Source organism: Cricetulus griseus (genome assembly GCF_003668045.3).
Source record: "Cricetulus griseus strain 17A/GY chromosome 1 unlocalized genomic scaffold, alternate assembly CriGri-PICRH-1.0 chr1_1, whole genome shotgun sequence".
NCBI lineage: Eukaryota > Metazoa > Chordata > Mammalia > Rodentia > Cricetidae > Cricetulus > Cricetulus griseus.
This window is the reverse complement of record NW_023276807.1, coordinates 152,527,832-152,553,948: the sequence shown is the minus strand read 5'-3', so window position 1 is coordinate 152,553,948 and position 26,117 is coordinate 152,527,832. Positions and strand designations below refer to the sequence as shown.

Genomic DNA, 26,117 nt, shown 5'->3' with positions numbered 1-26,117 from the left:
GCTGGAATAAACCGGAGACTCCAGTTTCCAGCATGGACTGAGAGCCCTCCTGAAATGAGAGGATGCCCGTGTCTCTTCTCTATCACCTTTGGGTAGCTAGGAGTTTCCCAGTTCTGCACCCCTGTGTTGCGATAAATCTTTCCACCAAAAGCCACCCGAGCCCCATTACCACATATACGCTTTACTCCAATGGCCTGCCTGAGTTAGGCCAGGATGAATACACAGAAACTTGTATTAGCTTCAAAGCTGCCTGTCCAATGACTAGGATTCCTCATCTGTTAGCTCAGTCTTAATCATCATAAATCTATATATTTTATAAGACTTATCTTATTGGACACCTTATTGGCATCCCTCCTTGCCAGTGGCTCACATCCTGCCGCTGGAGGAGGAAGAGGAAAAAGGAACCCTTCCTGTGTCTCCTTCGCTTAAATATGAGTATCCTTGCTATGTCACTTCCTTCCTGGATCACCACTTCTCTACTACATTTCCCAGAATCCTCTTTTATTCCTAATCCCATCTAACTTGCTGTCTCATTGACCAAACAGTATTTATTTAACAATCAATAAGATAAACATACACAGTAGTACATTCCCCATCATCTCCTCTTTTCTATCTAAATAAAAAGAAGGATAACCTATCTTTTATAATAGCTGAAGAAAACTATCTGTCTTCAACTCTATCAAAGACCACAGAAGGATAATATATAAACTCTAGAATTGACAGAGACATCTCAATACCTGGACAGTCACCCAAAGTTCCACTGTAACATTGGGGCATCCATCTTCAGCTCACAGGCCATAGTGTGTCTGGCAAACTTCTCCATTTCAATAGGAACCCTTCAGTATTGTCTTGTTTTGTAAGTTCAGCAGTTACTTTCTTGTGGTCCTGCATGTCTAGTTTATACAGCATCAAACAGTCCAGGCAAGAGCAGTTTCTTACCCAAATGGCTAATCTTGCCATGTTGAAAGCAAACTCCATAACTAGTTTCTTAGATGCCCATCCTCCTTTCTGACAAAATTGGTGTGCCAGGAGCAGTTGTGTCTTACTGCCAAGAAAAGCCCTAAACCATTTAAATGCCATATTTCTGTAGGTCTTTGAAAGGTTTGAAGAATACCTAACCATCTCAAATACATCTCTATATCTAGAAAACCTAGCTAAATATAAGTTCTGACTATCATTTGTGATTATATAACCTGTATTTAATTATGCATATCATTTTAAAAGATCTGTATAAACATAATACCTAAACAAGAGGAGATATATACATATCACAAAATTGACCTTAGAGTTGTATCAATAAATGAAAATCCATACCAATGCAAAGTATTCATTCCTATATTCTATTCCCCTTTTTCTTCTTTAAAAAGAGATTGACTATGCTCATTATCAATTATAACTAACCCCATTTAAATGAAAATAAACATTTATAAACAATATTTGGGGTTTTGTGTGTCGTTCCTTCTAAACTACTTCCTGCTGATTAGGGGTGATGTTCATACCATTGGAATCATGATGAAACATAGAAACCTGACCAAGTCCTTGTTTTTGTAGTCTGTAAGGCTGTATCATCTCAGCTTCAGGAGGTCTTGCTTGATCAAACCATATTAGTCTGGAAGGAATCCATAGCTTTTTATTTTCTGTGGAAACATAAACAGAAATTCTTTTTCCAAATAGCCTGTCCCTAGACTTAAATTTTGAAGTCAAAGTATTTTTAAAATGTATACGTTGGATTAACTTAGCAGCATTTATAGTCAAATGTATTTTAGCAGCAGTAATTCTTTCCTAGGCAATCAAACAATTTAAAGACAATAGTATGGCATTTAGTATCCAGATTCTCTGTGTATTTTTCATCTCTAGGTGGCTGTTTTACTATTCTACTTTTACTTCCTTTTGTTTCTTTTTTTCTGAGACAGGGTTTCTCTGTGGAAATCCGCATGCCTCTGCTTCCTTCAGCAAATCCTACCGGCGTTGCCCACCACAAGCGGCTACTCTATTTCCTCCTGTTACTTTTTCTCTCACAAGCCTACATATATTTTTAAATGTAGTGTAAACCTTTAGAGATTTTTCTTTATCTGGATCTGTCTTTATCATCTCAGAAGTGCTGAGTACAATGCCCAAGAGTGCCTTGATAGTGCAAGCATATGGAAGCTGCTCCAATGCCTCTCAGCAGCCTGAAAGTGCAGGTTGTGGTGGCAGGTTTCCCTCTTTGTCTGGGAATCTTGGGGCATGTGGTTATCCCACTCACTGACACCATTCTGTTATGATAAATCTTTCTGCCAAAAGCCACCCGAGCCCCACAGCCACATGTATGCTTTACTCCAACCACCCTCCCGAGTTAGGCCCAAATGAATACACAGAAACTTGTATTAGCTTCAAAGCTGCCTGTCCAATGACTAGGATTCCTCATCTGTTAGCTCAGTCTTAATTATCATAAATCTATATATTTTATAAGACTTATCTTATTAGAAGCCTTATCGGCGTCCCTCCTTGCCAGTGGCTCACATCCTGATGCTGGAGGAGGAAGTGGAAAAAGGGACCCTTCCTGTTTCTCCTTCGCTTAAATGAGTCTCCTTGCTATGTCACTTCCTTCTTGGATCACCACTTCTCTACTACATTTCCCAGAATCCTCTTTGACTCCTAGTCCCATCTAACTTGCTGTCTCATTGGCCAAACAGTATTTTATTTAACAATCAATAAGATAAACATACACAATAGTACATTCCCCATCATCCCTGACGCGGAGATGGACCTGAGACCATTTGGCTGGCCCCTGTCTCCACTACAGAGGCATCAGTCTGGAACAGATAGCCTCTGTAGCATGAAACTGATACAATCTGGGCCCCAGAATACTATGGCCAACAGATTTCAGTCATTGTATGAATATCAAGATAATACTGGATGAACTTGCACAGAGAGGTCATGAGGTGATGGTTCTTAGGTCTTCAGCTTCCATCTTTCTTGATCCCCAAAAATCACCTGGCCTGAAGTTTGAGACTTTTCCTAGATCTATCAGTAAAGATGATCTAGAATTTTTTTACACACAGTGGGTAATTGGCTGGATGAAAGAAGTACCACAAGATACATGCTTGAGATATTTTCCATCACTGGATGAAGTGTATAGGCAATATTCTGATCTGTGGCTAAATCTTTGCAAAGAAGCTGTTTTGAACAAACTACTTATGGTGAAACTGCAAGAATTAAAGTCTGTTAAAGTCTGATGTCCTTCTTTCAGATGCAAATTATCCCTGTGGTGAGCTGATAGCTGAGTTACTATTCCATATATCCTTTGTGTACAGCATTTGCTATTTTCCTGGCTACACAATAGAAAAGTACAGTGGTAGATTTCTCATCCCTCCCTCAAATGTACCTATTATTTTGAAAGGATTAAGTGGTCAAATGACATTCTTGGAGAGGGTAGGAAATATGATGATATGCTTGCTTTATTTTGGCTTTTGCTTCCAGCCATTTACTGAGAAGAAATGGGATCTATTTTACACTGAAATTTTGGGTAAGTTAACTTTTTATCTCTAGATGGGGGGATAAGTTTCATTATATTTATCCTATTTTATATGCATGAAAAATAAGATATATTTGCCTTTTAATGTTGCAATTGATAATATATTTTAGTATTACATTTTCACACACAGTGGACTGTAAGATATCATTGGTAAGATAGAATCATGTAGTTCACAATTGATACAGGACATTCAGGAAGGTCATGTGATTACCAGCCAAAGCTTACAGGGTTACTATAAGGCATTACCTATTTATTTTACACATATTTCTCATTTAAAAAATACGCTTAAGAAGTATAGAACAGCTTTTCGCAGACTGATCCACAATGAGGTGAGTGAGCCTCTGCTCTTACCCAACCCCTGTCCAAACAATCCTTCACCCCATGGGGTCTGTACCTGCCTGCTTGGGGTAGACACGCCCAAGCAGGGAAGAGCTCCCTGAATCTGGTAACACCTCACTCTTCCTTCCCTTTCTGCCAACTGATCCACAACGAGAGGGAGGAAACAGGAGAGGCAAGACCATCAAGAGCTGCGGACATTGAATTCCTGGCCCCCACACACCACTGGGTCACAAGAGGAGATAGACAGACACCACCTGCACCCACTAGAACTAAATATGGAAAGAAGACAGAATAAGATATCACTCAACAACAGAAAGACCAATATGACACCACCAGAATCTAGGGACTCCACTCCAGCAAGATCTGAAAAGCCCAACACACAGCATGAAGAAGATATGGATCTCAAAAATTATCTTGGCAAGATGATAGAGACCTTTAAAGAGGAAACAAGAAAATCCTTTAAGAAATAGAAGAAAAAACAAGCAAAAAATTACATGAGATGGAGGAAAAGACAAACCGAAAAATTCAAAAAATAAACAGATCTCTTAAAGAATCTAAAGAAACCCAAGTAAAAACAACCAAACAAGTGAAGGAAGTTCTTGAAACAGTTCAAAGCATGAAAGCTGAAATAGACACAATAAAGAAAACACAGAATGAGTCCATGTTGGAAATGGAAAAGCTGGATAAAGGATCAGGAACTAAAGATGTAAGTATAACTAATAAAATTCAAGAGATGGAAGACAGAATCTCAGCTATTGAAGACTTGTTAGAGGATATACATTCATCAACCAAAGAAAACCTCAAGTCCAACAAATCCCTAACACAAAATATACAGGAAATATGGGACACCGTGAAAAGACCAAACATAAGAATAATAAGTATAGAAGAAGGTAAAGAAACACTGCTCAAAGGTACAGAAAACATATTCAACCAAATCATAGAAGAAAACTACCCCAACCTACAGAAGGATATGCCTATGAAAGTACAAGAAGCTTACAGGACAACAAACAGATTGGACCACAAAAAGAAGTCCCCCCAACACATAATAATCAAAATACCAAATCTACAGAATAAAGAGAAAATATTAAGAGCAGCAAAGGAAAAAGGCCAAGTAACATATAAAGGCAAACCTATCAGAATCACACCCTACTTCTCAATGGAAACTCTGAAAGACAGAAGGTCTTGGATAGATCCAAGCACTAAGGGAGCATGGATGTCAACCCAGACTACTGTACCCAGCAAATCTTTCAATCACTATAGATGGAAAAAACAAGATATTCCATGTCAAAAAAACAGATTTAAACAATACATATCCACAAATCCAGCACTACAGAGGGTCCTGGAAGGAAAACTCCAACCCAACGAACATAACTACACACACAAAAACACAGACAATAGATAATCTAATTTTACCAAACACAGAAAGAAACAGGAGGGCGAATTCCACATTAATGACAACACCAACAATAAATCCAAAACAAACAAGAACCAAAGAACAATGGACATTAATATCCCTAAATGTCAATGGTATTAACTTACCCATAAAAAGATATAGGCTAACAGAATGGATATGAAGACAGAATCCATCCTTCTGCTGTTTACAAGAAACACACCTCAATTTCAAAGACAGGCGATACCTCAGAGTAAAAGGATGGGAAAAGATTTTCCAATCAAATGGGCTAAAGAAACAGGCTGGTGTAGCAATCCTAATATGTAACAAATTGGACTTTAAAATAAAATCAATCAAAAGAGATGAAGAAGGGCAGTTCATACTCATCACAGGAAAAGTCCATCAAGATGAAGTCTCAATCCTGAACATCTATGCTCCAAATACGAAGGCATCCACATTTGTAAAAGAAACATTACTAAAGCTCAAAGCACATATAAAACCACTCACACTTATAGTAGCAGACTTCAACCACCACTTACACCACTAGACAGGACCACCAGACAGAAACTTAACAAAGAAACAAAGGATCTGACAGAAGTTATGACCCAACTGGGTTTAACAGATATCTATAGAACATTCCATCCAAACACAAAAAAATATACCTTCTTCTCAGCGCCACAGGGAACCTTCTCTAAAACTGACCACATAGTTGGCAGCAAAGCAAACCTCCACAGATACAAAAAATTGAATTAACCCCCTGTATCTTATCAGATCACCATGCATTAAAGCTAGAATTCAACAGCAATACGAATTGCAGAAAACCTGCATACTTGTGGAAAATTAATAACACCCAATTGCACCATTCCTGGGTTGAGGAAGAAATAAAAAAAAAAAAGAAATTAAAGACTTCCTAGAATTTAATGAGAATGTAGACACAATGTACCCAAACTTATCGGACACTCTGAAAGCAGTACTAAGAGGAAAGTTCATAGCACCAATTGCCTACATGAAGAAACTGGAGAAAAGTCACATTAGAGAATGGACAGAACAACTGAAAGATTTAGAGCAAAAAGAAGCAAACTCACCGAGGAGGAGTAGATGCCAGGAAATAATCAACCTGAGGGCCGAAATCAACAAAGTAGAATCTAGGAAAACAGTACAAAGAATCAATGAAACAAAGAGTTGATTCTTTGAGATCAACAAGATAGACAAACCTCTAGCCAAATGAACCAAAAGGCAGAGAGAGAGAGAGCATGCTAATTAACAAAATCAGAAATGAAAAGGGGGATATAACAATGGACACTGAGGAAATCCAGAGAATCTTCAGGTCATACTTTGAAAACCTGTACTCCACAAAATTCAAAAATCTAAAGAAAATGGACAATTTTCTGGATAAATATCACTTACTAAAATTAAACCAAGATCAGATAAACAGTTTAAATCGACCTATAACCCCTAATGAAATAGAAGCAGTCATCAAAAGCCTCCCAACCAAATAAAGGCGGAGCCAGATGGCTTCACTGCAGAATTCTACCAGAAATTCAAATAAGAGCTAATTCCAGTACTCCTCAAACTGTTCTGCACAATAGAAGCAGATGGGATATTGCCAAACTCTTTCTACTATGCTACAATCACTTTGATACCCAAGCCACACAAAGATATGACTAACAAAGAGAACTACAGACCAATATCCCTCATGAACATTGATGCTAAAATACTCAATAAAATATTGAGGAACCAAATCCAAGAACATGTCAGAAAAATCATCCACCATGATCAAGTAGGCTTCATTCCAGGCATGCAAAGATGGTTCAACATACAAAAATCCATCAATGTAATCCACCATATAAACAAACTGAAAAAGAAAAACCACATGATCAAATCACTAGACACTGAAAAAGCCTTTGACAAAATCTAACATCCCTTCATGATAAAGATCTTGGAGAGAACAGCAATAACAGTATCATATCTAAACATGATAAACACAGTATACACCAAACCAATAGCCAACATCAAACTAAATGGAGAGAAACTCAAAGTGTTTCCTCTAAAATCAGGAACAACACAAGGCTGTCCACTCTCTCCATATCTCTTCAATATTGTACTTGAAGTTCTAGGTAGAGCAATAAGACAAGAAATGGGAATCAAAGGGATACAAATTGGAAAGGAAGAAGTCAAACTTTCACTATTTCCAGATGATATGATAGTCTACATAAGTGAACTGAAAAGCTCTACCAGGGAACTGCTACAGCTGATAAACACCTTCAGCAAGGTAGCAGGATACAAAATTAACTCAAAAAATCAGTAGCCCAACTATATACAGATGATAAATCCAATGAGAAAGAAATCAGAGAAACATCACCTTTCACAATATCCACAAGCAACATAAAATATCTTGGGGTAACATTAAACAAAAAAGTGAAAGACCTGTACAAAAAGAACTTTGAGACTTTAAAGAAAGAAATTAAAGAAGATACCAGAAAATGGAAAGATCTCCCATGCTCTTGGATAGGTAGAATTAACATAGTAAAAATGGCAATCCTGCTAAAAGCAATCTACAGATTCAATGCAATCCACATCAAAATCCCAACACAGTTTTTCACAGACATTGAAAGAACAATACTCAACGTTATATGGAAAAATAAAAAGCCTAGGTTAGCCAAAACAACTCTTTACAATAAAGGATCTTCTGGAGGCATCACCATCCCCGACTTCAAGCTCTACTATAGAGCCATAGTTCAGAAAACAGCTTGGATTAGGCACAAAAATAGACAGATAGACCAATGGAATCGAATTGAAAACCCTGATATTAACCCACGAACCTATGAACACCTTATTTTTGACAAAGGTGCCAAATCTATACAATGGAAAAAAGATAGCATCTTCAACAAATGGTGCTGGTACAATTGGATTTGGACATGCAGAAGATTGCAGATAGATCCATACCTGTCACCATGCACAAAAATTAAGTGCAAATGGATCAAAGATCTCACCATAAATCCAGCCACACTGAATCCTCTAGAAGAGAAAGTGGGAATTACCCTTGAACAAACTGGCACAGAGACCGATTCCTGAACATTATGCCAGTAGCTCAGACATTGAGGTCTGCAATAAATACATGGGATATCCTGAACCTGAGAAGCTTCTGCAAGGCAAAGGAAACAGTCAGTAAGACAAAACAGAGTGGGAAAAGATCTTCACCAATTCCACATCTGACAAAGGGCTGATTTCCAAAATATATAAGGAGCTCAAGAAGGTACCCACCAAAACACCAAATGATGAAATTAAAAAGTGGGGTACAGATCTAAATAGAGAATTCTCAACAGAGGAATCTGAAATGGCTGAAAGACACTTAAGAAAGTGCTCAAAATCCTTAGCCATCAGAGAAATGCAACTCAAAACAACTCTGAGATACTACCACCTCACACCTGTCAGAATGGCTAAAATAAAAAATACCAATGACAATCTATGCTGGAGAGGATGTGGAGGAAAAGAAACACTCCTCCATTGCTGGTGGGAGTGCAAACTTGTAAGACCACTCTGGAAATCAGTATGGTGGTTGCTCAGAAAAATGGGAATCAGTATACCTCAAGATCCAGCCATTCCTTCTTTGGTGTATACCCAAATAGTGCATGTTCATACAACAAGGACATATGTTCAATCATGTTCATAGCAGCATTGCTTGTAATAGCCAGAACCTGGAAGCAACCTAGATGTCCCTCAACTGAAGAACGGATAGAGAAAATGTGGTACAGTCATACAATGGAGTACTACTCAGCAGAAAAAAGCAATGGAATCTTGAAATTTGCAGGCAAATGGATGGAACTAGAAGAAACCATCCTGAGTGAGGTAACCCAGTCACAAAAAGACAAACATGGTATGTACTCACTCATATATGAATTTTAGACATAGAGCAAAGGATTACCAGCCTATAATCCTCTTCACCAAAGAAACTAGGAAACATGAAGGACTCTAAGTGGTAAATGGGAATGGGAAGTGGAATGAACTCCTCAGTTAATAGGGAGCATGAGGGTAGGGGAGAGTGAACTGCCACAATAAGAACAAGAGAAGACGAGTAGAGGAGAGGAAATGGAGGAGCAGAAATATTGAGTTGGGGGAAGAATAGAGGAGAGAGAGCAGAATGAGAGATATCATACCAGAGGGAGCCACTATAGGTTCAAGAAGAGATCTGGAACTAGGGAGATCTCCAGAGACCCACAAGGATGACACAATCTGATAATCCATGCAAGGGTGGAGAGTATAACCTAAAAGCCCTTCCCCTAAAATGAGAGTGATGACTTCTCTTTATGCCATCTAGTGGCTGATGGAAGCAGAGACAGACATCCACAGATACATACTGACCTGAAATCGGGAATTTAGTTGAAGAGATGGAGGAATGAATATTGAAGGGGTCTGTACCAGGTTGGAGAAACCCACAGGAACAGTAGGCCTGAACAAGGGAGAGCACATCGACCCCAGATGCTGTCTGGGAGGCCAGTACAAGACTGATCCAGACCCCTGAACATGGACGTCAATAAGGAGGCCTCTGCACTCCATGGAGGCTCTAGTAGTGGATTAGTATTTTTCCCTGGTGTAAGAAGGGACTTTGAGAGACCATCCCACATGAAGAGATACACTCTGTCCCTGGACACAGGGGGAAGGGCCCAGGCCCAGCACAGGAAGATTTGGTGGACACTGCAGAGCCCCTGTTGAGGGCCCTACCCTGCCTGGGGAGTGGTGGGTGGATGGAGTGGGGGGTAGGTTGGGGTGGGAGGGATGGGGTGAGAGGAGGGTGAGGGAGAAGGGACTTACATGTGAAACAAGCTTGTTCCCTATCTTGAACAAATAAATAAAAAAATATTTAAGAAAACAAAGAAGTATAGAACAGGGAATCACATAAATTTATAGTCTAATAATTATTTATATAGATAATATTATCTTTTTTGCGCAGGGAAATTCAAAGTTTATTTTTCTACAGACAGTATCAGCAGGTAAAACTACAGTGTAGTTCACACATTCTTTCACAGTGTATGAGAAAGCCAAGGCTGGTGTGTTCTCTGTAACAATATCCACTTCACAGTGTAAACAGCTGAACTGGCTAACCAGCAAAGACTTTATCACAGGGCTCACTTAACAATCCCAGAAGGAAAGGCACAACTTGGCAGAAAAAAACGTTGTGGATCCTAAAATCAGGTGCAACAAGAAAGAGGAAGGGAAAGTGGTGGATGAGTTCCCATTCTCATTTTGGCAATGGCATTCCATGGGCAGGAAGAAATCTTCTACCCAGGGCTAGAAGTATGTCCCTCCTCCCTCATTAAACCATCAGAACACTGTTACAATAGCTGCTCAAAATGATTACACATATAATCAAAAAATAATATAATCAAAAACATAATCAAAAAAAATAAAGCACAGAACCAAGCATGGAGACATCTTGAACATCTGGCCCTTCTCACCACATTATCTCCTAAATTTAAGACCTGGGAATACTTTGTGGTCACAAAATAGCAAAATAGAGACTTATATTTTTTTGGCTACAAAAATAAAAATAAATGAGGTAGATAAATAAGCCCTCACATCCAAGACCTGCCTGTCTGAACACTATAACCTCATAATGGCAGAGGGTGGTATGAAAATCTTCTGCCTGCTAGGAGTTTCTCCCTAGGGAGGAGCATGCAGTTCAACAATGTAGGGAGCACTGCAGAACCAGGTGAAATCACCTGAGATACCAGCTCTGTTGCCTGTCCACTCCAGGGTCTGTGAAGAAAGTAGTTTGTAGGAGATGTGGGGGTGGGGGGTGGGGCAGGAGGCAGTTTTGGGGCTCCAAACCATTTAAATGAGCAGCAGGGTAAGTGGTGGGCTCCCTAGGGACCAGGGTCATTTTGTGGGCATCCTACAAAGGATCTAAGGTTTAAGGAAGTGGGCTGATTGGACCACCTTAGTTTTCTGAGGTTTCTTTTCTTCCTTTCTCTTAAGGTACATTCAAAAACAAAAGATGAATACAGGGTCGGTAGGCACATAAACCAGGTCCCTACAAAGATGTCCACTGACCCGAATTAGTCACTATACAGTACCCTCACCCCTGGATTGAGGTAAGTAGTTGTCACTTCCACTGTGGTTCAATTTGCCCCACTGTTTCACTTTGAAACAGGTGACAGCCTTTGGAAACAGCCAGGCGGTCACACAAAGCCTCTAGTGTACTGTTTGTCCCAAGTAACAAAACCCGCTTCTTTCCACAAAGTCTGTTTTGGATTTTTTTTTCCTTTGTTTTCTTTTTCTTGGAAAGCAACATAGCAACAATCAAGATTGTAGGACCTGCCCACGGCTCTGTTCACTTGTGTTTAAGGAAGAGAAAAAGCAGGAGTCTCTTAAGAAAGCTAAACGATGGAGTAGATCTCACTCCAGCTACACCCCTCCTCTTCCTCCTTAGCTGACTGCAATCTTGTTTTCCTCCAGAAAGTGGGGGAACTGGTGCTTGGTCCACACTGTCAGGAACAGCAGGCTTCTCCATGTTCCTGCTCACAGCAGACTGAGAACTTTCGAGCTTGTTAAGTGTGGCATTACTCACAACAGAGCTGGCCCCCAGGGACATCGGCAGGGTGGGGATGCCTCCACTCTGGATCACAGAGATCTCATTGTTCTTCATGGCCAGACCCCCATTGAGAATGCTCGTGTACTGGTTCCATGTGGTGGGGGTCCACGCTCACTGTGGGGGACAGGAGTTCCTTGGGAAAGGCCTCAGACACTCTCTTTCCCTCTGCACTCAGGATAGCCATGGGGTTCTCCATGGCCAGCTTCCTGACCCTGCGGGTGGTGTTGTTGTTGGCCCTATGTATCATGTAGTGTACCTTCAGATTGCCTTTCATGGTGAAGGCTCGCCCACATACGTTGCAGACAAAAGGAATTTCTCCCATGTGTGTCCGCTCATGGATCTGAACGGCGCTGGCAGACAAGAAGTTCTTTCCACACCGTGTACAGCAGTGTTGCTTGGCCTGGCGGCGTGGCTCACTGCTACCAAAGGTGTTGTGCTTGAGGACATGCTGGAGGGTCCCACAAAGGTGCCAGGAACTTCAACTTTGACATAGGTGGGCTGTGCATGGCTATAAGTTGATGGGATGCCAGCACGAGCTTCCATGTCAATGTGGCAGCTCTCCATGCCCTCGGCCTTGATGCCCTCTGCCTTAATGGCCTCCACCTTGATGCCCTCCGCCTTGTTCACCTCGGGAGACCGGGACTTGACACTTTCTGCTTGGCTGTTGGCAGGGGACACTGCCTGTAAACACATGGTTTCCTCGGCATCTAGGCTTTGACTCCGACACTCTTGGTCACCCATGAGTCATTGGTTAGGCAGTTGTCACTCTCTACTGAGACATTTTCTCGGCTGCTCTACCACCAAAGGCCCAAAGGGGGAGGAGGCCCTTTCCCCTGAGTATCCAGGGAAGCCATCACAGAAAAGTCCTGAATGGGTGATACCAGGTGGGTACCGGGAACTGATTGGGAGTCCTTTGAGGAGCCACCAGGAATATCCTGCGAGCAGATGTCATCTGCTTCCATCCTTTCCACCGAGTCTTCCTGGCAGACGGCATTGGCACTGCCATTCTCGCTGACAACCATGGGCTCAGGACCTGTAAAGTCACAGGGGCTCTCCAGCAGGGGCGTGTTAGGAATCTGGCCACCCATGTGCATTCGGATATGTTGCTGTAACGTGGCGGCATTGGTGAACTTCTGACAGATGGGGCATGAGTGCTGTGTTTTTGCAGCCATGTTGGTTTGGTGAACCCCAAGGTGCGTCTTCAGGTTACCTTTGGTGGAGAAGACCGGGCCACATACCTTGCACTGGTCCCGTCTCTCTGTGTGGGTCCAGTAATTCATCTTGAGGGAATTCTGACAGCTGAGTACTCGATGACAAATGAAACACTGGTTGGGGTTGGCAGTGGCCTTGTCAATGTTCTCCATAAGCTGCTGCAGTTTCAGGGTCTCTGATCCTGACTCCGGGGTCCCACTCCCCTGGAGGCCCCCAACCCTTGGGGGATTATTTGCAAGCGTCCCCGCCCTCCAAGTAGCAGAAGTCCCACCTCACTTTCTGGAGAAGGCCCTGGCTGCATGTTGTTGGGCAAGTAGCTACCCATGAGGTCCTTGGGGTTAGGACCTGAAGTGAGCTTTTAAGGTAGCCCAGTGGAAGGTGTTCCATGACATGGACAGGCTTGGTTTCTACAGAGAGACTTGATTCATCTACAGGAATGGGGGCAGAGGGTGCATAGGGGGAGCCGGTGCCTGCTGCTGCTTTGTCCTGGAATTCAGCAAACAGCTGGGGGTTTGCCTTCACCTGAGGGTGTCGATAGAAGTGTACCTTGAGGTTGCCCTTGGTGGTGAATCGGTGACCACAGACAGCACACATAAGGTCTCTCTCCAGTGTGGGAGCGGAGGTGGATCTGCGGAGAACTATCGGTCCCAAAAACCTTGCTACAGTGCTTACACTTTTGCTTGCCGAGGACAGTCTCATCCTTGACCTTGACATCCATCGCAGTTGCAGAGACGTTTGGGGGCTTCCCTTTCCCTATCTTGGATGGGTCAAGTGCCACAGGAAAGAAGGGACTCTGAAGGAGCACAGAACCTGAGAACTGAGGTAGCAGGGCACTTGGGAGCCAGACACGAAGTTGGGGAGAACCCGAGTCCCATCAGGCTTCAAGGTGAAGGGCATAAACCGCGTGGACAGTGAGCCTGTTGTAGAGGGGACATTGGTATGAGGTACCTTGGTTTGTTTCAAGGCATCTAGAGACAGAGCTGGGTTTGAGGATTTCTGACTGAGCAGAGTCACAGCAGCAGACACCTGCTGGGATATGGATACCTATTGAGACACATGGTTGCTTAAAGGCCTTCAGAATGTTCCGCACCTGCCACTCCAGAGTGGAGGGCATGTGCGGCCCACATGTTCACTTGAACACGGATTTGTTCGGTGAGTTGGATCTGCTGGAGCTGCTGCTGCTGCTGCAGACATAGAATCTGCTCTAGGACCCATGGGATGCTGTGGGTAACTGGCACGGGGGCTGCAGGGGGCATCCACACTCCGCTGCTTCACTGCCACCATGGTGCCACGGAGCACTTGCAGAGTCACATTGGTGTTGGCCACTTTGCCTTTGGGTAAGTAGCTTATGTTCTGGGATGTAGATGGCAGGGTAGTCTCTGTCTTTTAAGTACAGGATGGAGTCCATGCCCAGCTTTTTCTTTGAGCTCGCTGAGCTGAGCTGCTGCTGTTGTCCTGGTGACTGTCCTTATTGCTTGGGCTGTCAGACTGGTGGCTCAGGACAGCTCTGGGGAAGTCCTCTGAAGGCACTGGCCCCTCACTGTCATTCATAATGAGGACAGGGGGATTTTTAGTGCAGCTTTTCTTGTGTTCCACGAACTCAGAGAGACTGAAGAACTCAGCACACTTCTCACAGATGTGAGTCTCCTCCCACCGCGGGAGCTTCACCAGGGCCATATCCTCTGTCACTTCATCACCATTCTCTGGGGAGTTCACTGGAGCACCCGGTTCCTCCGCCGCTGGCGCCTCTGCGAGGTCGGGGCTCACCTGCTGCAGCAGCTCCTCGCCCTGGTTCTCCTCCGAGCTGATGTGCTGGGGCTTCTCCTGCTTGCGCCTCGACATGGTATGCACATCGGGACGCAGGGAAGCGCCCTGGTGACTTGCCACCAATTCCTAAAGTTAGGAAATTTTACCCCCCTTCTGCTGGAACGCGCATGTCCCAGTAATTATTCAGATAATATTTTCTTTATATAAAAAATTTATATATGGCATGAAGTATTTACGCCCTGCTATGGGATAGTCTGTTCAATCACAGACTCAAAGAATGTATTTTGAACATTCTGGTGATTGCATTCCTTCACACCTTCCCTCTGTGTAACCATCTCAGAGTATTAAAGCACCTAAACCATGGATGGACATGGATTTGCTTGTCATTTGTTTAAGCTCAAGTTTCTCCATGCAAAAAAAATAAACCCCCATTAATGGTAAATATAAATTTCTATTCTCATAATTTCTGTACATTTTCCAGGTGTCATGACTAATTTTATATAATAAATAAATACTATTACGTTCTTGAAATAAAAATAGAAGTATATTAAGAACTAGTAAGGTCTTACTGTAAAGCAGAAGTAGAGGTAGGGATCATTAATTTAGCTAGGCATCAAATTCAGAAATCACTTGGAAAACAAAAGAACAAGGAGAAGCTGCTGATGTTTCAGAAATAAGGTAAGAACTACTGGAGCAAGTCGTGTCTATGGCTATGGTAGGATTAACCCGTCTGTAGCTTGAGTGTTTGCTTGTATATTTACCTAATACATTCAAATCTTTAAGGAGGAAGGATGTACAGGCTCAATTATATGGAGGCTTATCATTTTATTTAAATTAGAAACAATCTTATTCTATATATCAGACCCAGTTCCCTCTCCCTCCCATTATTCCATGCCCCCCAACAACTCCCCATCCCATCCCTCCTCTGTTCCCCAGGGAGGATGAAGCCTTCCATGGGGGTCACCATATTTTGTCACATCATTTGGGCAGGGCCTAGGTCCTCTCCCATATTTCTAGGCTGAGAGAGTATCCATCTATGGGGAATGGGTTCCCAAAGCCCATTCATGTACTAGGGATAAATTATGTTCCATGACCAGAGGTCCCATAGACTGCCCAGGGGAGACTTATCTTAATGAGTCTTTATGATGGCTATTTAATGAAGTAGCCATGGACATAGAATGTCTTCTCAGTTTGCCAACAACACATGTATTATTATTACATAATGCCCCGGCCCGTGGGGCTCCTGTAATTCATGGGTCCAAGGTGGACTAAGCCTGAAAATAATGGGTGGGAAAGAAAAGCGAGACCAAGCAGTTTTTCCTTGTCAAGGACTCTATTTATTTTAAACAAGGGGTTTTTAAGGAGAAAGGAGGAAGCAGAGAAAGAGGAAGTGGGGAGGAATGGGTGTTAATTGCTCTCAGGCCAGAGCAGGTGTCTGGACCTAAGTGGTGGGGTGCTTGACTACTTGGCGGTTAGCTGAGCATGGAGGTCCCCAGGCCTCTTAAAAGGAGGACTTTTTTATATCTAACCAGAGCTGGCTCCTGACATCTCCCCCTTCTATGTATAATAGAATGGAGCATCTGCCTTAGGCTACGTGATGGGCATCCGAAGCCAGGACCCTATGTTTATGATATTGTCACTTATATGATAGTGAGGGGTAGAACCTCTGTCTTAGGCTACGTGAGGTGAAGGCTACGTGAGGTGAATCTGCCCCCAGCACTCCAGGGAACTTTCATAAGGCTAGCAGCTGGAGAGTGCTTTGGAGTGGGCCCCTGGGGTCGGCCTTACGCTAATCCTGTCATGGAGGTCACTACTGTTGTTCTTTTGTTTAAGCTGCAGCTGCTAATAAGGAAAGGAACAACGAATAAGCAACCCACGTGGAGTTTATTTATCAGAGAGGGGGGAAAGAGGGGATGGGCAGTCAGCCAACCCTAGGGAAGCCGAGAGAAAGAGAAAGAGGGGTGTGGGGCAGGACCTTTTAAAGGGAAGATTGCATATGCGCAGTAGGGCAAAGGTCGAAAGGCATGGCGGGTGAGTGAGTACCCGCTTGTTAGGGGGCGGGGTTAGGGTCATCCAGGTGTTTTGTTCTTACAATCCCGGCTGTTGTTTATTATAAAAGTTAGAGAATTGGGCGTGGCAGGTTAGGGAAGTAGGGGCGAAGATGTCTTAAGGCTGCTTCCTGCTGGCCTGGGGCGTTGATCGTCTTTGGGGGGTTGGGGGTGCTGCCACGTCCTGGAGTTGATTGTTGTTTCATTGTAGTCCGGGCCACTCTGGTGCCTTTTAGTCCTGGCAAGATGTTTGTAGAATAGAGGACAAGGTTAAGTTTAGAAAAAAAATTTTTTCTTAGGTCCTGTCATTTGACGGGAAGATTGTAAGATGAGGGAGGGGTTCCCGAGGAGTCCCAAGATGAGGGAAGGGAAATTGGGACTGGGGAAGGGTTGGATATTACCTGGAGTGAATCTGACCTGTTTGGATCTGATTCGGCTCCCTGGAACTTATAAGAGTCCTTAAAGTTTGGGAAAACAAAGATTAGACATATTAAATCATATCTAGGTGGTATGAAATCTTTCTGGTTACCTTTAACCAGAAGGCACAAACACTTGGTGATCCTTGTATCTTTAGATCCATGGTTTTTAGGCTGGCATTCCTGTAACAACAGCTAAGTAAATTATTGTGAGATACTTTGGAAATTAATGAGCAGAGTGTAATTAGAAGCAGGAAAGTTTAAATCAGCCTTGTAAAACTTGAGCCTTATTCTTCTGAAATAGGAGGTAAAGTGGATGATTTCAGTGTCCTCTGAAACCTAAGGGAACAGGGTCCTGTTGTAGAAACTGTGTATGAAGGGTGAGTCTCAGGTGGAGAAGTAAAGGGCTTGAGGTGGGATAAGTGAATCCAGTGGGGAAGGCCCTCAAGCTTAGCTGCTGTTGGAGTGACAAGAATTACTTTGAAAGGGCCCTTCCACTTAGGAGACAGGGGGGAGGGGCTCTGGTCTGGGGGAGAAAGAAGTACTTGATCCCCTATGTTAATTGGAGAGGTACAGGGGGTGGCACATGGCCGAGGTAGAGAGTGGTCAGCAAATTCCCAAAGGAGGGAACGGAGATGATGAAGTAAAGGTGTGAGCAAGCGGTCAGGGAGAGGCGAGGGTTTAGGTGAGAGGCCAGGTGTTAGAGCCGGCCGCCCGTACATGAGTTCAAAGGGTGAGATGAAAAGTGGTTGTTTAGGGAGAGCCCTAAGCCTGAAAAGGGCCAGAGGCAGAAGCTTTACCCAGTCAAGGTGAAGTTCCTGTGACATTTTAACCAGAACAGTCTTTAAAGAACGGTTAGTTCTCTCCACCTTCCCTGAGGACTGGGGGTGGTATGGAATATGAAAATGCCAAGGAATATTGAGAGCTTTAGACAGGGTTTGAGAGATCTGAGAGGTAAACTCAGGACCATTGTCTGACTGAAGAGAGGCTGGAATCCCAAACCGGGGGATAATTTCCCTGAGAAGGATGTTAGAGACAGTCTGAGCTTTCTTGTTAGTAGTAGGAAACGCTTCTACCCATCCTGAGAAAGTATCCACTAGTACCAGGAGGTATTTAACTCGCCTGACTGTGGGCATGTGGGTGAAGTCAAGTTGCCAGTCAGTCCCTGGGAGAGAGCCCCTAGCCTGGTGGGTGGGAAAAGGGGAGTTACGATACTTGGAATTAGGGTTTGACATCTGACAGGTTTTACAGGAGGCAGTGATAGTTTTTAAGAAATTTAAGTCCTCAGAAGTAGGTTTGAGGTGAGCCTTGACAAACAGAGAAAGAGCCTTACTGTTAGGGTGGAAAAGCTGGTGTAAGTAGGACAGAATTTGTCTCATGTTAGGAGGTGGCTGTGAGGATGTGGGTTGTAGTGTATGAACTCCCTGTGGTGGGTGAGGTAGATCTGGGCCTCGGAGGGCTGCAGCCCTAGCTGCTCTATCAGCCCGATTGTTGCCCCTAGAGATAACGGAGCTGTCAGTCTGGTGTGACCGACAGTGAATAATTCCTATAGCTTTGGGGAGGTGAGAGGCCCTTAGCATAGCCATAATATAATCTGAGTTAGTTATGGATCCTCCTCTTGTAGTAAGTAGCCCACGTTCCTTCCAAATAGCTGCATGGGACAGGAGGATATGAAAAGCATATTTAGAGTCTGTGTAAACATTTAGAGAATGTCCCTGTGCCAATTGAAAGGCACGGGTGAGGGCTATTAATTCAGCCTGTTGGTTAGTAGTGTGGGCAGGAAGTGCCCGTGCTTCTACCACCCTGGTGTCTGACACTATGCCATAGCCCGCTTTACGGGTCCCCTCATGTAAAAAGGAGCTGCCATCTGTGTACCAGGTATAGGTGGCCTGAGGTAGTGTGCCTTCCTGTATGTGTGAAGGGTGGGGCAATAGTTCCTCTAAGGTTTCAATGCAGGAATGAGTTGGAGAATAGTTAGCATTAGGTTGAGGTAGAAGATTTGAGATATTAAGGGGTGGGCAAGATTGGAAAGTAAGTGTGGCATCTTCTATTAATGCCACCTGGAGGGAAAGAACTCGGGAAGGAGGTAGAGTTTGTAAGCCTCTGTAGGTTAGGAGATGGGACAGGTTGTGATGAGAGAAGACAGTGATGGGTGACCCAAAGGTTAGTTTCTTTGACTCATGGATAAGAAGCTCAGCAGCTGCTAAAGCACGTATGCAGGATGCCCATCCTTGGGTGGTTAGGTCTAGCTTCTTTGACAGATAAGCTACAGGTGCAAAGGAAGGTCCTAGCTGGTGACCTAGAACTCCAAGGGCAAATCCTTCTTTTTCTGTTACATAGAGGGAGAAAGGACGAGTTAAATCTGGTAGGTGAAGAGCAGGGGCTTTTAGGAGAGCCTGTTTAAGTCTCTGAAAGGGCTTAGTAACAGGGTTAAGGAGGGGTTCATGGGGAGGTCCGAGAGCTGCCTCATAAAGGGGGCGGGCAAGGAGGGAGTAAGAGGGGATCCAGGTACGTAAGAAGCCAGCTATTCCCAGAAATGATAAAATCTCCTCTTTAGTAGAAGGAACTGCAAGAGACCCGATTAAGTTTTTCCTGTCTACAGTAATAGCTTTGTGGGTTGGGGTAATGGTTAGTCCCAAATAGGTAACCTGAGTGGTAGACAATTGAACCTTAGAAGGTGAGACTCTGTAACCCCTGCTAGACAGGAAATTTAGGAGGGTGGAAGTGTCAGTCCGGCTAACTTCCAAGGAGGGGCTACAAAGTAAAATATCATCTACATACTGTATGAACTTGGATTTAGGGAAAGACAGAGAGAGCAGGTCAGAAGCCAGGGCCTGACCAAAAAGGTGTGGGCTGTCCCGGAAACCCTGAGGTAGGACAGTCCAGGTGAGCTGAGTGGAGACATGAGTATCTGGATCAGTCCAGGTGAAAGCAAAGATATTTTGAGACCGGGTGTGGAGGGGTATAGAGAAAAAGGCATCCTTAAGGTCTAAAACTGAGAAGTGAGATGTCCCCGGGGGGATAGTAGAGAGGAGTGTATAAGGGTTAGGAACCACAGGATGCAGGGGCACAACCGCAGAGTTAATTAGCCGGAGGTCCTGAACCAGACGAAAAGTCCCATTAGGTTTTTTTACTGCCAGTATAGGGGTGTTAAAGGGGGAGGAGGTAGGACGAAGTAGCTTTTTCCTTAGGAGGTCAGAGATAATAGGTTTAAGTCCCTTAAGGCTTTGGAGTGGGAGTGGGTACTGAACTTGAGCAACGTACTTAGAGGGATCCTGTAACTGAATGACAATGGGGGGATGGTGTCTAGCCACAGAAGGGTTCTGGGTGTCCCAGACCTTGGGGTCTACCTGAGAGGCTGGTAAAGGAAATGACGTATTGGACCCCGTAGGTTGAGTAGCTAGAAGGAGGAGGAGGGGAGCAGCAGGCGAGTCTGGAGTTAGGCGAATGTGGGGAGCAAAGGAAATAGACGCTCCCACTTTAGCTAGGAGGTCCCTCCCTAGTAAAGGTACCGGACAAGTTGGTATAACCAAAAACGAATGAGTAAGGGGAATCCCCCTAAAAATACAGCTAAGCGGTGGAGTCTGCTGAGGTAAGTAAGGCTGTCCTCCTACCCCGACAATAGGAAGACGAGAAGGAGAGGTAGGTCCCCAAAACTCCTTTAGGACTGAGTATGTGGCACCGGTGTCCAAAAGGAAAGAGATAGACCGCCCTGATACTTTAATGTCCACCCGGGGCTCCCTTTCAGAGATGATGGTGGTCGGGTCAAGGGAGCCAGGGTCCCGTCATTCATAGTCCTCATCTATAGCCAGAGCTAAGAGATCGACTGGAAGGCCGCCTGTGTTTGATGTCCTCTTGTCACCTGGGACACGGGGACAGTCCACTGACCAATGGCCTACTTCCTGGCATCTAGGACATGGCTTTCATGGTGCGCGGGGGTTCGGGCAACCCCGGGCCCAGTGCCCTTTTTGACCACACTTGAAGCATGGACGCTGCGGTACTCTGGCCCCGGAGGGCAAGGGATCCCGGGCGGATGCTGAGGCCGGTCGGACAGCTTCAGCTAGCATCTGGTATCTGTTCTTAAGGGTCTGGCCATCTCTCCCATGGTACACCTTAAACGCCACTCTTAGGGCCTCATCCTGTGGAGTTAGGGGTCCTTTCTCCAAATTTTTAAGTTTAGCCCTAATGTCGGGGCAACTCTGAGCAAAAAAGTATGTCATGAGAAGTTGTCTTCCCTCTAGCGTCTCAGGGTCTAAGTTAGTATACTGTAAAAAGGCCTGTTTAAGACGCTGTAGGAATTGGGAAGGATTCTCTGATTTGTCCTGAACTATATCTAGGAGTTTATCATAATTTATGGGCTTTAGGGCAGCCTTACGGAGACCAGACATTAAACAGGTTACGAATTGGTCTCTAGCCAGGATACCACCCGGGGTGTTATAATCCCAGTGGGGTTCCTTCTCCGGAACAGCATCATTCCCAGTAGGGTGAGTTGGCTGAGTCTGATGTATCTCATCTGCACATGCCCTCGCATAATTCCAAACTCGCTCGCGCTCCTCATGTAGTAAGTTATTACTTAAAATCATGAAGACATCATGAAAAGTAAGGCTATAAGACTGTGCAATATACTGAAATTCCTTTATAAAGGCAGTGGGGTTAGAAGTATAAGATCCTAATCTGTGCTGAATCTGAGAGAGCTCTGATAGTGGGAAGGGAACGTGAACTCTAACCACGCCGTCCACACCAGCTACCTCACGCAAGGGGAGGATGGTGGCCGGATCAGCTTTAGTAGCCCTGGATCCGGTCCTAGAACGGGTAATAGGTGGGGTGAAGGTAGGAGCCAAGAGTGGTTGTTTAGAAGTAGCTGAGTCAGAGGAAGCCGGAGCGGGGACGGTTGAAACAGAAGAGAGGGAAGGTTCAAGGATCTTAGTAGAAGCTTTAGAAGGCGCAGCTGAAGGGTGAAGGCGAACCGGTGGAGGTTCATCAGCTGGATCCAAGTCTATAAGATTTAATTCAGGCTTAGATTCCATAGCCAGAAGAATTGGGGATGAGGAGGGAGAGAGAGAGTGTTTAGCAGATAGATAGAAAAAAGCCTGTACATAAGGTAACTCCTTCCATTTTCCGGTTTGCTGACAGAAGTTAGATAAATCCCGTAAAACCTCGGGGTCTAATGTCCCGTTTGGGGGCCAGTGAGACTGGTTTTCTAAGGAATACCTAGGCCATTTTTTAGTACTGAGATATGTGAGTCTAGATGCCTTAATTAACGGCATTAGGTTGAAGGGTTTTAAGTTTTCTAAAAGACATCCCAGTGGTGTGGATGGGCTTATTTCCTTAGTTGGCTTATTCCCCATGGGTGAAAAAGTTAAAAACCGGTAAAAGCCACTCTCCGGATGCGCGTCAGCCCGGGGGGGTACCGAGGGGCCTTAGCCCGATAGACCCTGGGTCTGAACAGGGACTCAGCTGTCCCGAAGAAGAAAAAGAAAACAGAAAATCCCACAGTCCCGCGGCGCAGCGACTAATCGCCAAGGGAGCAAGTAGCTACTGATGGGACCACCCTTAGGAAGTAAGCCAAGAGGGATTGTCGGCGAAGGGGGTCGACCGTAACCGTGAAGGTCGTGGCCGGGTGCTCCCCCACCTCCAAGAACACCAGAGGGGTGCCGGACGATCAACGGTCAGTCCCTCGGGTTCAGGGAGACGTTTACGCTGACTGAAAGGGGTAGCCTTACCGAATTGGGTCCGATGTTGTATGCAGAATCCAGCAAACCGGTGATCTGGAATGTGGATTGTTTATTCGAGTGATAAGGATGTCCTTGGCCCAACACGTACCCGCCAGCGGGACGTGGAGGGGGGTACCAAGGGCAGAGCCTTCCCACGTCCAGGGCGCCAAATGTTGTTCTTTTGTTTAAGCTGCAGCTGCTAATAAGGAAAGGAACAACGAATAAGCAAGCCACGTGGAGTTTATTTATCAGAGGGGGGGAAAGAGGGGATGGGCAGTCAGCCAACCCTAGGGAAGCCGAGAGAAAGAGAAAGAGGGGTGTGGGGCAGGACCTTTTAAAGGGAAGATTGCATATGCGCAGTAGGGCAAAGGTCGAAAGGCATGGCGGGTGAGTGAGTACCCACTTGTTAGGGGGCGGGGTTAGGGTTACAACTACAGCTGGTGAGATTGGCACTACAGCTGGTGAGATGAGTCGGCGACTGGTCTGTGGCATCACGATAATCCCGTCATTGACGTCTCCAAGGCCAAGGGAACTGAGAGGTTTGATGTTCAAGGCCCGAAAAATCTAGGCCTTTAGGAGGATTGTCAGGGTAGCAGCTGAACTGAAACACAATAGTTTCTTTTAGACAAGAAGGTAGAGGTGACAATATAAGTGGTCAATCCAGTAGAACAGGCAAGGTAGGAATTAAGTGCGTTTGCAATTCCCCCATAAATGGGAGGGGTGGAAGAATAGCAGACCCAACAGTCCTCTATGAGGGAGTGGTTGGCTTGATTAAAGGCCTGAACAGTAGAGTTAATTAATGAGAGAATAAGGTCAGTGGGGGAGGGAGGTCCTGGGGGAAAAAATGGTCAGGGGTCCCCCAGTCTGTAGAGGCCCCTAAGGCTAAAGCATATAAGTCAACTATCAGGGGGAGAATAGGAGGGGATGGTTGCAATAGTTGTGGAGTCTTTGGAAGCATCACCGCCTTGGTTGATGATCATCCAGGTGTAGTTGTAGATCTGATAAGGGCTTGCAGCGGCCACGGCAATCGAAGGTGAGAACACACCAGTAGCCAAAAAGACAGCATCTTTTATCTAAAATTAAGCAGAATTAGAAGACTTCTCAGGGGCTTCCCTGGGTGGATTATATAGTTTTAAAAGGCATTCAGGCAACCATCTAGCATTATTGGCCTGAGTATAGAAAATACATGCATGTCCTTTTCCCCAAATGAGGACCGGATCTGGTCCGTGCCATTTGTGAGTTAGGGGATCTTTCCATAAGGCCTGAGCATAGTTTTGAGCCGTTGATGGATGCCAGAGGTGATCTGAGGCTGATTTTCCTGTAGCATCATATGTGAGAAAATTTAGCACAAACAATGCATGATTGAGTAGGTTCATATGATTGCCTTTAGTGGGGTATAGAACTCCTCCTCCTGAATACAGTTTAAACAGCATGTTTTTAAGTGTTTGGTGAGCTCTTTCAACAATCCCCTGGCCCTGGGGGTAGAGGAGGCTCGACCAAGAATGAGGAAACAAGTATCTGGGGGTGGTGGGCCAGAAATCCCTGTGGAGAGAATCTGTACAATCCCTTCAGGGTTTAGTATTGAGTCCGTGGCGGCACACAGGTCCAGTCCTGCACTTCCAGTGGTGGCTCTGTAGAGCTTGGAGGCACAGGTTGGAAGGATTGTGCCTGCAGGCTTGGCTCTGATGCTGGCAAGAAGGGGATTGGCTGTGGGGCCCGGGGCTGGCCCCTCAAGCCGTTTCCCTGAGGAGGAGGTAGGGGATTCCCTTGAACATCAGTTTTGGATCTACAGTCCCTGAGCCAATGTTTATCCTTTTTGCATCTGGGAGAGACAGTTTTTGGCAAGGGTGAAGGGGCAGGGGTCAAGATGCCATTTTGGGATTGAAATGTCGGGAAGCCCTCTGAAGGTCGGGGTGTCATATTTTGGGAACATTGTTTAGCAAAATGTCCAGGTTGGTGGCATTTAAAGCAAGCTCTGTTGTTATCTGTTGTTTGTAGAGCTGCACCAATAGCCATAGTGACCCCCTGGGAAATGCTCTGTGAGAGTTTTTGAGAAAAAGGGTCAACATCATTGCAGGCCCGAATCATTTCCTCAAGGGACTTGTTTCTAAAGGTGCCTCTGAGGATATTGTGGCAAACGCTGTTAGAGTTCTCGAAAGCTAGTTGTTTAAGGAGTCTGTTGTCAGTTTCTTCTGTGTCCAAAACCCGTTCTGTGGCCTCTTTAAGTCTCCCTACAAATTCTGTATAAGGTTCATTGGCTCCTTGAATGTGAGGGGTGTGAACATGGAACCTTGGCCTGGGAGAGCCTGCCAAGCACCAGTAGCAGCCTGAGAGGTTTGTCCTAAGAGACCTATGGGAAGCTTAATCTGGAGATTTTCAGAGATAAATTTTCCTTGACCGGTGAGTTTATCAAGGGTCCATTTTTGAGGGGAGGGCCTTTGTTGATTTTTGGTAGCAAGGTCTTGGCAACGTCATAAAATTCAGATTTCCAAGATAAGTATTGCCCTCGGCTAAGGACTGCCTGTTTGACAGGGTGCCATTCGGCTAGGGTGAGGTATCCCTCTCCTAAGAGGGACTCTAGCAAGGCAAGGGTGAAAGATGCAGTGGGATAGTTTTTGACCACTGAATTAAGTTCCTTAAGGGCTTTAAATTTTAATTTTTTAAAGGTGTTTTCAGTTATTTGTTTGTTTATCTTGCTCCTCATTATCTGACTCAGAGTCATCCCTATCCCTCTCATTAATTTTATCCTCTGAGTTTTCCTCCTCGTCCTCCTCCCTAGTTGTATGAGTAGAGGAGGGGTCTTGGTCAGAGGAGGATGGTATATGTCTGGGGTCCTGGCAGGTTATGACAGGAAAGGCCAGCTTAGTGGATTTGGAGATTTTTGGCCTGACGCCTGATGGAAGGGAGGTTTTAGGGGCTGTAATGGGCTAAGTGGGGAATCCGAAGATTGATCCGCCAACTGTGGCCTGGAGGGATGTGAGGTCTAGAGAGAGCTGTGAAAACTCCTGCTGTAATTGTAAGACCTCTTTAAGTTCTGGTATTTGTTGGGTGAGATGTTTTCTAGCTTGAATTAAGGCATCTGTGGAAGATGGGAGAAGGGGAGCCGAGGCATAGTACGGAGG

The 26,117-nt window shown here is 44.7% G+C and overlaps 2 pseudogenes; one reads left to right on the top strand and one right to left on the bottom strand.

Moving 5' to 3' along the window:
- Positions 1-26,117, top strand: part of LOC113831427 — a 39,158-nt pseudogene that overhangs the window by 402 nt on the left and 12,639 nt on the right.
- On the bottom strand, positions 11,673-14,892 carry LOC100758049 (annotated as a pseudogene).